Source organism: Kogia breviceps, chromosome 6 (genome assembly GCF_026419965.1).
Source record: "Kogia breviceps isolate mKogBre1 chromosome 6, mKogBre1 haplotype 1, whole genome shotgun sequence".
Lineage (NCBI taxonomy): Eukaryota > Metazoa > Chordata > Mammalia > Artiodactyla > Physeteridae > Kogia > Kogia breviceps.
The window spans coordinates 112,727,042-112,736,649 of record NC_081315.1 but is presented as its reverse complement, the minus strand read 5'-3'; the positions used below and the strand labels follow the sequence as shown (position 1 = coordinate 112,736,649).

At 37.4% G+C, this 9,608-nt stretch overlaps 1 non-coding gene across 1 annotated transcript; it reads right to left on the bottom strand.

The window, feature by feature from the left end:
• Positions 1-6,523: 6,523 nt before the first annotated feature.
• On the bottom strand, positions 6,524-6,628 carry LOC131759087 (U6 spliceosomal RNA). The gene has a single exon (XR_009336415.1). It is a non-coding gene; the product is annotated as a U6 spliceosomal RNA (small nuclear RNA).
• Positions 6,629-9,608: the final 2,980 nt, after the last annotated feature.

The following is a 9,608-nucleotide window of genomic DNA, read 5'->3' as shown; positions in this document are numbered from 1 at the left end:
GACCCTGAACTTAATCCTATGATATAAGTACTACAGTTATTTCCAATTTACAGCTGAAATTAGGGCTAAGGGTGTATTTTTAAACATTTAGACAGTTAAGAACGTGAGGTACTAGGCTTTGGCTTATTTGAGATCACTGTGCACATAAAGTGGCAGAACTAGTCTTCCTGACACTAGAGTTAGGAATACACACCTCTCAGGTTTTCTATAAATGCCAACTTAAGTCATCTAAATTGAAGCCCATGTGACCTCTGACATGCTAGGCAGATATTAGGTTTATTAATATTTAAACGTAAAGTCCTATCGTTATATTCTTATTCTTACTAGATCAATTAATTCATTCATCAACTATGTAACATACTGCTAGGATTTGAGGGTACAAAAATGACTAAGACTTAACTCCTCGAGGCGTGTTAATAACACATAGAAACTGATTGTGGAGACTGTCTTTTTTGTGATAATCTTATCTCAAGATAAAACGGAATAACAGTTACACACTTCAGATGTCTCATATACACAAGGGCTGATTTGAGGGCAGAAGTTGTACTGAACGCAGACATGCTGCTTTCTGGCTGGAAATCAAAAGTCCACACAAAACAGCCCTCTTTTCTGATGACAGGAAGAGAGTAAGTAGTCCTAGCTAGAAGTGCAAATTAAAACAACAGGAAATCACTATATACATATTTAAATGGCTAAAATAAAATATAGTTACAACACCAAATACTGGCAAGGATGTAGAGAGAGTGGCTCTCTCATACATTACTGGTGGGAATGCAAAATGGTACAGTCACTCTGGAAGTCAGTTTAGTACTTTCTTAAATTAAGCACACAGCTGCCATATGACCCAGCAATTGCACTCCTAGGTATTTATCACAGAGGATTGAACTCTTACATACATACAAGAACCTATACACAAATGTCTATAGAAACTTTATTATTAATAGCCCCCAAATGGAAACAATTCAGATGCCTTCAGTAGGTAAGTGGTTCAACAAACTCACATACGACTTAGCAACAAAAGGGAACAAAATATTGATACATGCAACAATCTGGATGAATCTCCAAGGAGATGCCTGTGAAAAAATTCCACTCACAAAAGATTAAATACGGTATTATTCTGTCTATATAGCATTCTTGAAATAACAAGTTATGGGAATGAAGGCCAGATTACTGGTTGTCAGGGGTTAACAAGGGGACCAGGAGATGGGGTGGGGGTGGATGAGACAAAAGTGGATGTGACTATAAAAGGTCAACATAAAGGATACCTGTAGTGATGGAACGTTCTGTATCTTGTCTACACCAATGTTGCACAACACCGGTCGTGATACTGTACTACAGTTCTGCAAGATGTTACCATTAGGTGAAACTAGGTAAGGGATACATGGGATCTCTCTGAATTATTTCTTACAACTGCATACAAATCTTTATTTTCTATCTGAAAATGAAAAGGGTAATTAAAAATTAAAAAATTAGGGCTTCCCTGGTGGCACAGTGGTTAAGAATCCGACTGCCAATGCAAGGGACACGGGTTCGAGCCCTGGTCTGGGAAGATCCCACATGCGGTGGAGCAACTAAGCCCACGTGCCACAACTACTGAAGCCTGCACGCCTAGAGCCTATGCTCTGCAACAAGAGAAGCCACCACAATGAGAAGCCTGTGCACCGCAACGAAGAGTAGCCCCCGCTCGCCACAACTAAAGAAAGACCGCGCACAGCCACAAAGACCCAACGCAGCCAAAAATAAATAAATAATCTATCTTAAAAAAACAATAAAAAATTAAAATTTAACTAACTGGTCTGGGCATTTCTTACCAGAACCCTCTCTCTTGGGCAAGAGAAATTCACATTATGTAGAAAATAGCAAGGAACATCTCAGCAAAGGAAAAGACGAAGGCAAGAATTGAAAGGAAAGCTGTGGAAGGGGCAGTTCCTGGCGAACAGAAAAAGGAATCCTTGTAAATCAGGAAGGAGATGTGTTATCAAGATGACAGACATTTCCGGACTAGACCACCCTTCCTTCTGGTCTGGAGGAGACCGGACTTCAGAAAGGAATAGCGTCCTGAGGCCCACAGGGAAGCTCAGGACAAAGCACTGGGACTGAGGTTCTGAGAAGATCCCTGAACATAATAAGTAGGGAACAGAGAAGAACCAGGCAAAGCTTCCAAAGGACTATTCTTGACTGCACAATGATCACAAGTACGTCAGCAAGTACTGGTGGTACCAACAAGCAAAAGAAATTCCAAGTATCTTCTGGGATCGATGAAGATCCCAGATCCACTGCACACGTGTTGGGTGGGGAGGGAAATAAGGAGAGGGAAACTGGATTTTCTACACATACCAAATTGACGGGAACTAAGAATGTGATTTCAATTTATTTTAGAAAAATAAAGCAAGTTAGTATTTTGTTGTTGCTGTTAAAGTTGTAGCTATCCTCAAGAAACATGGAGTAAAATTCATATCTGCCAGTAGATGTCCCAAAATCTTTTCTTACTGATGTACTGCATCAGGGAAGATTTGGAATTACATAATTTCAAGAATCATATTTTCTTTATAGTATCAGGAGTAAATAGCCTGTCACACTTTGACAAAATGGCGAGAGTTTTCAAAGCCAGGATTTCCTTTCTGAATTTTGATGATCCCAAGTTGAATATTTTTACATTCTAGAAAGAGTGAGGGTTTCTATTTATTGTGTGCTTTCCTTTGAATGCCTTTGTATAGACTGGAATGATCATAGGCTTATTAGCAATGGAGCTGTGCCTAAGATAATTAGTTAGGCAAACAGAAGGATTAAAGGAAATCTATATGCAGGTAATGGGGATCCAAACTATTATACTTTTCGGAGAGGAATAAGCTTTATGTAGATACTAAACCATTTCTTACTATATTAGTAATTTAATTCAATATATTTTAATATTAAACCTCTATAAAATGTTAACAGAATAAAGTTATCCTGTTTTGAGGCACAAGTGAACACTTTCTGTGGCTTTTATGATGAAACTTAATTGCCCTTTGAGGTTGAAATTACTCCCAAATTACTCCCAACTGGTGGGCACTTTTTCCCACATGGAGGACAAGAAATTCACTTATTATTCTGAGTTCCTTGGCAACCAAACGTACCTATTTTAGACTTCCTTTGAGAATTGGTAGTGGGTGAATAGTGTCCCTCCACAATTCATGTCTACTCCTAACCTAGATCATACCAGACTAGTGTAGGTCCTAAATCCAATGACTGGTGTCCCTATAAGGAAAGCCAAGGAATACACAAAGCCACATAGGAAGAAGGCCATGTAAAGACAGGTGGGAATTAAAGTGGTGCAGGTACAGCCAAGGAACACCAAGGATTGTCAGCAACCACCAGAAGCCAGGAAGAGGTAAGGAAGGAATCCTTCCTAGAACTTGCAGAGGGAGTGTCACCCTGATGGCACCTTGATTGCAAACTTCTAGCTCCCGGAACTGATAGAATATATTACTGTTGTTTTATGTCACCCAGTTTGTGGAAATGTATTAAGACAGCCCTAGGAAACTAAAAAATCAATCAATCCTCAACTCCTTTTACTGGGTGAGAAAACGTTTGGATGTTTGGTTTGAATCGGGATATTCACTTCTGTTCTCCATGGAGCATGTTGACTTATGGTGCTTTGAGGAACAGCCAAGTGGTTCTCCAACTGCTTTTTCAGCTAACTGGGAGAAAAGCGGTTAAACTAGTTGAATGTATTCTTAAATCATTCAGTGCCCTTCTTGTTAAAAAGAAAAATTGATTTCCTCAACTCTGAACCATAGCTAGCAGGAATTGCTGTTGATTAGGAAGACCGCGGTAGCAGAAAAAGAGACAAACAGCTGAGAACCTGATGAAGAGGAAGCATTCAATCTAACTACAGCTTATTTTCTACTTGTGTTTCCACCTAGCTCATTTGTGAAAATAGTAATCCTGGCATTTAAAACATATTTTGGTATTATTTCTATAAGTATTTATATGATGCAATTTTCTCATCTCTTTGTGGGAGGGGTAAAATGTTTGGTAATATTTGTTTTACCAAGAATGATAGGATTTTAGGGACATTACCATTATATTCTAAGAATATTTTAAAAATATAAATGGGATGACCATAGCAATGGAGCTCAAAGGGAGATTTGGGGAAAAGGTGGAAATAAAACGAATTAAGAGGGCTTTTTCATTCTTATTTATTTACTTATTTATGTATTTATTTATTTTTGGTTTGTTTATAAGATCAATTTATCTTTACTGAAAACAAAGTAGCCAATTGGATATCCTCAGCCAATTGGATATCCTCGGCCGTAACCCTTAAGAAAACTGAGCCTGGCACTTAAGACCGGTTCTCTAGTAGAAGAGCCAGGGGAACATCATAGTAATTCTGCTCAACCCAGCTAGGTCCCTCCTAAGTGAAAATGGCAGACATTTCTCAGCTGGTGGGTACCATCTCTTGGTGGAGAGGACAGTGGAGAAGGAAACAGGGTTTCTGGGCCCCTTCATCACCGCCTTTCCTAATTGCTGCCCACAGGTTGCTCCTCAGGCTGGGGGCTTAACACCTCACCAGTCTGCCGTGGAAGGACACAGTACCTGCATAGATGGAGAAAATGTTTTCTTGTAGATCTGCTCTAATTGTGAGATTTTTGCAATCATTTTTCAAGAATTCTGACATGTCTCATTACATAACTTATTGCTGGCCTCCAAAACATCAATTCATTTAAAAAAACCCAAAGAAAAGAAGATCATAAATTATTGAACTTAGCATTATAACAGTTTGCACAGCTAAGGAATTAAACATTTATTGATTTTGTTAGTGTAAGCTTTCAGATTCATATTTCACAAATGACAAAGAGCTTAAAGCTTATTCCTTGAAGAACAGGGCATACTTTGACAGTGTCATAATGTTAAAAATTTATTGGAATAATGTTCTTTTCTATGACTTTATAAATTGTGGTTTACACTTTCAAAATTGGAACAGATCACAGAAAATAGTCCACCCAGTCACCTTTGCAATTCATATGCCCCTGTTCTTTCTCTCATCCATTACAAAATGTTTGTTTTCCAAGGATCACTACATTCCAAAGAATCTCAAGGAAAAATAAGTCACTTAGAAGGGTATTAGTCATGGCATAAAGTAGCAGAGATTGTATCGTAGATATCATTATTTTTCTGAGGTCCATCAGCCAGGTCTGTGAGTAGATGCATGCTTGTGTGTGTGTGTGTGTGTGTGTGTGTGTGTGTGTGTGTGTGTGTGTGTGTGTGTTTCTGTGCATGCATTCATGTGAGTGCAAAGGAGAGAGGGAATAAGAAAAAATTCATTTGCATGAAGAAGGGAATATAAAATATAATTTAGGCACTTCGTTTAATTCTTTATTACATTTCTTATTGACTCTTTTCCTCCATTAGGATCCAGACTCCATGGAAAGAGGACCCACTCTGTTCTGTCACCACTGTAGGCTCAGTGAATAGAAGAGTACCGGTCACTCAAAGCCCGTAGTTTACCTTAGTGTTCACTCCTTTTTTAAAAAAAATTTTTATTAGCGTATAGTTGATTTACAATGCTGTGTTAGTTTCAGGTGTACAGCAAAGTGAATCAGTTATACGTATACATATATCCACTCTTTTTTAGATTCTTTTCCCGTATAGGTCATTACAGAGTATTGAGTTAGGTTCCCTGTGCTATACACTAGGTCCTTATTAGTTATCTATTTTATGTATAGCAGTGTGTATATGTCAATCCCAATCTCCCAATTTATCCCTCTCCCACTTTCTCCCTTGGTAACCATAAGTTTGTTTTCTACATCTGTGACTCTATTTCTGTTTTGTAAATAAGTTCATTTGTACCATCTTGGTGTTACATGTTTTATGGGTTTTGATAATTGTAATGACATGTTTTCATAGAGAATAGTTTCACTGCCTTAAAAATCCTCTGTGCTCCACCTACTTTTCCCTTCCTTTCCTCTAGCCCCTGGAAACCACTGCTCTTTTTTTTTAATTGGCTCCATAGGTCTGCCTTTTCTAGAATGTCTTATACCAGGATTCATACAGGATGTAGCCTTTCAGATTGGCTTCTTTCACTTAGTAATATGCATTTAAGTTTCTTCCATGTCTTGTCATGGCTTGATAGCTCCCTGAGTAATATTCCATTGTCTGGATGGACCACAGTTTATCCATTTACCTACTGAAGTTCTATGCATAGAACTGTTATAAATATCCATGTGCAGGTTTCTGTGTGGACACAGGCTTTCCACTCATTTGGGTAAATACCAAGGAATGTACTGCTGGATCTTATGGTGGGAATATGTTTATTTTTATAAGAAACTGCCAAACAGTCTTCCAAGGTGCTTGTACCATTTTGCGTTCCCACCAGCATGATGCTGTATTTTCTCTGTTGCTCCACATTCTTGCCAGATTTTGATGTTGCCAATGTTCGGGATTTCAGTTATTCTAACGCATGTGTAGTGGAAACAATCTCATATTTTAAAATTTGCAATTCTCTAATGATGTATGATTTATCTTTTCATATGCTTATTGGAAAAATATGAAATATATCATAAATTTATATCATCCTTGCACAGAGGACATGCTTATCTTCTCGGTATGATTCCAATTTTGGTATATGTGCTTCCAAAGTGAGCACGGTCCTTTCTTTTGTTTCCCAAGATGAAGCAAGTTATGGCTAAAACAAACATGTAATCATGAGATAAACTTCTTTTGTTTCCCACGATGAAGCAAGTTATGGCTAAAACAAACACGTAACCATGAGATAAACAGGAGTATGCCATTGACTGAAGAGTCATGTTTACTTCTATAAAATATAAATGAGATGAGACCTGTGAATGGAGGAGCAAGAGACATCTAGAAATGCAGAAGAGAAAAAAGCAGTAGGAAGAAGGTATACTTTCAGACAGAACCACAAAGGCACCCTAGGTTCAATGGGTGCAGACAAAAACAAGGCAGGTTTTTAGAAGAAATTTTTTTTTTAAATGGGGGCAGGGCAGGGAAGTAATTAGAACTTAGCTTTAGAAACACTTAGCAAGTTTTCTTCCAATATTTTACTTTCACCTTTTCCTCCTGCCTCAAGCCCTGTTTACACAGAGTTTAGGAAAACAGTGTGACTCCACACTTGTAAAAAAAAATCAAATTGTTTAGGACAAATATTATCTTAAACTCATAATTGGACACCTATATTTTCAGAAGTGTGAGATACCAGGCTCTATTTTGGCACTGGGAATAAAAAATGGAGCAAAACACACTTCCTGCTTCAGTGGAAGTTATACCTCAGTGGCGGGAAGCAAACTATATATATATATATATATATATATATATATATATATACACACATATATGTAGTATACATATATATGTGGTACATGTAGAGCATTATATTATATATATACAATGTAGAGTAATAAAGCAGGTAAGTTGGAAAGGTAACACTGATGTAGCTCACTGTTCTATAGAGATTTACTGGGGAAAAGTTTTCTTTTAATATCTTATCTGAGAAGAGTCCTGAAGCAGATGCCAAATTTGGCCACGCCCTGGGCCAAGAACACTTCAGATGTAGAAATAACAAATGCAAAGTCTAGGAGCGGAACTTCCTTGGCCTGTTCACAGAACAAGCAAGGAGGCTTGTGTGACTGAAATAATGGTAAAAGAAGCTTGCATGTGAGCTAAATGGGCAAGAATAGAAGTGAAAAAGTTGAGGTAAGAAATGTAAGAGAGAAAATTATATAGGGCTGTGTAGGTCTTAGAAATAACTTACAGTTTTCCTGAGAGTAAGATATGAAGATGCAATCAACCAATTTGTCCTAGATGGCATTTACAGCACACTCCATCCAAAAAATCAGAATGCATTCACATGCACATAAATCATTACCAAGATTGATCATATTGTGGACAATGAGATAAGTATCATTAATTTAAAAGTGTTTCCTTTTTTTTATTTTTTCAAACTTGTTAATTTTTTATACAATTTTTAAAGGTTACTTTTCATTTACAGTTATTTCAAAATATTGGCTATATTCCCCGTGTTGTACAATGAATCCTTTAGCTTGTCTTACACCTAATAGTTTGTACCTCTGACTTCCCCACCCCTATGTTACCCCTTTCCCCTTCTCCTCACTGGTAACCATTAGTTTGTTCTCTGTATCTGTGAGCCTGCTTCTTTTTTGTTATATTCACTAGCTTGTTGTATTTTTTTAGATTCCACATTTAAGTGACATCATACAATATTTGTCTTTCTCTAACTTATTTCACTTAGCATGATGCCCTCCATGTCCATCCATGTTGCTGCAAATAGCAAAATTTCATTCTTTATTATGGCTGAGTAGTATTGAATGAATATGGAAATATATCAGAATATGTGAAATATCACTAAGACAATACTAAGGGGAAATTTACAGCACAAAAAGTTTATAACAGAAATCACTGAGAGACTCAAATACTGTACCTTAGCTTTCACCTTAAGAAACCAGAAACAGAAGAGCAAATATAAAGTAAGGAGAAGAAAAGAAATGATAAAAATCAAAGTGGAAATCAATGACATAGGAATCTCCAAAATGATAGAGAAAGTATAAGAAGCCAAAAACCAATTCCTTGAAATAAATAAATAAATTTGAAAAAACTCTAGCCAAGTGAATATGAAAAAAGAGAGCAGACACAATTTTCGATATCAGGCTGAGAGAGGTATCACTACAGATTCCACAGCTATTAAAAAGAAAGTGAAGAAATATTAAGAACGACTTTTGCCTATGACTTTGACAGTTTATATGATATGGACAAATTGCTTATGTGACACAAACTACCAAAATCCTTGCAAGAAGAAACCGACAATCTGAACAACTCTGTATCTACTAAGGAAATTGAAACTGTAGCTAAATCCTTGCCAGACCCAACGTTTCACTGAAGAATTCTACCAAATATTTTCAGAAAATATAATACGAATTCTATACAAAGTTTTCCAGAAAATTTAACAGAATTGAATATTTCCCAACTCCTTCTATGAGCATAATCTTTTTTTTTTTTTTTTTTTGTGGTATGCGGGCCTCTCACTGTTGTGGCCTCTCCCGTTGCGGGGCACAGGCTCCGGATGCGCAGCCTCAGCGGCCATGGCTCACGGGCCCAGCCACTCCGCGGCATGTGGGATCTTCCCGGACCGGGGCACGAACCCGTATCCCCTGCATCGGCAGGCGGATTCTCAACCACTGCGCCACCAGGGAAGCCCTATGAGCATAATCTTGAAGCAAAACCAAAGACATTATAACAAACATAAACTGTGCTTATTGTGGTGATCATTTTGAAATGGTTAGAAATATCAAATCACTATGTTGTGTAACAGGAACTAACATTGTATTGTAGGCCAATTATATTTCTCAATCAAACAAACAAGCTCATAGAAAAAGAAATAGATGTGCAATTACCAGAAGTGGAAGGTCGGGGTAGGGAGGAATTGGATGAAGGCAGTCAAAAGGTACAAGTTTCCAGTCATGAGATAAATAAGCAAATGTACAACATGATAAATATAATGAACTCTGCTCTATGTTATACATGGAATTTGTTAAGAGAGTAAATCCTAAGAGTTCTCCTCACAAGGAAAATAGTTTTTCTATTTCTTTAAG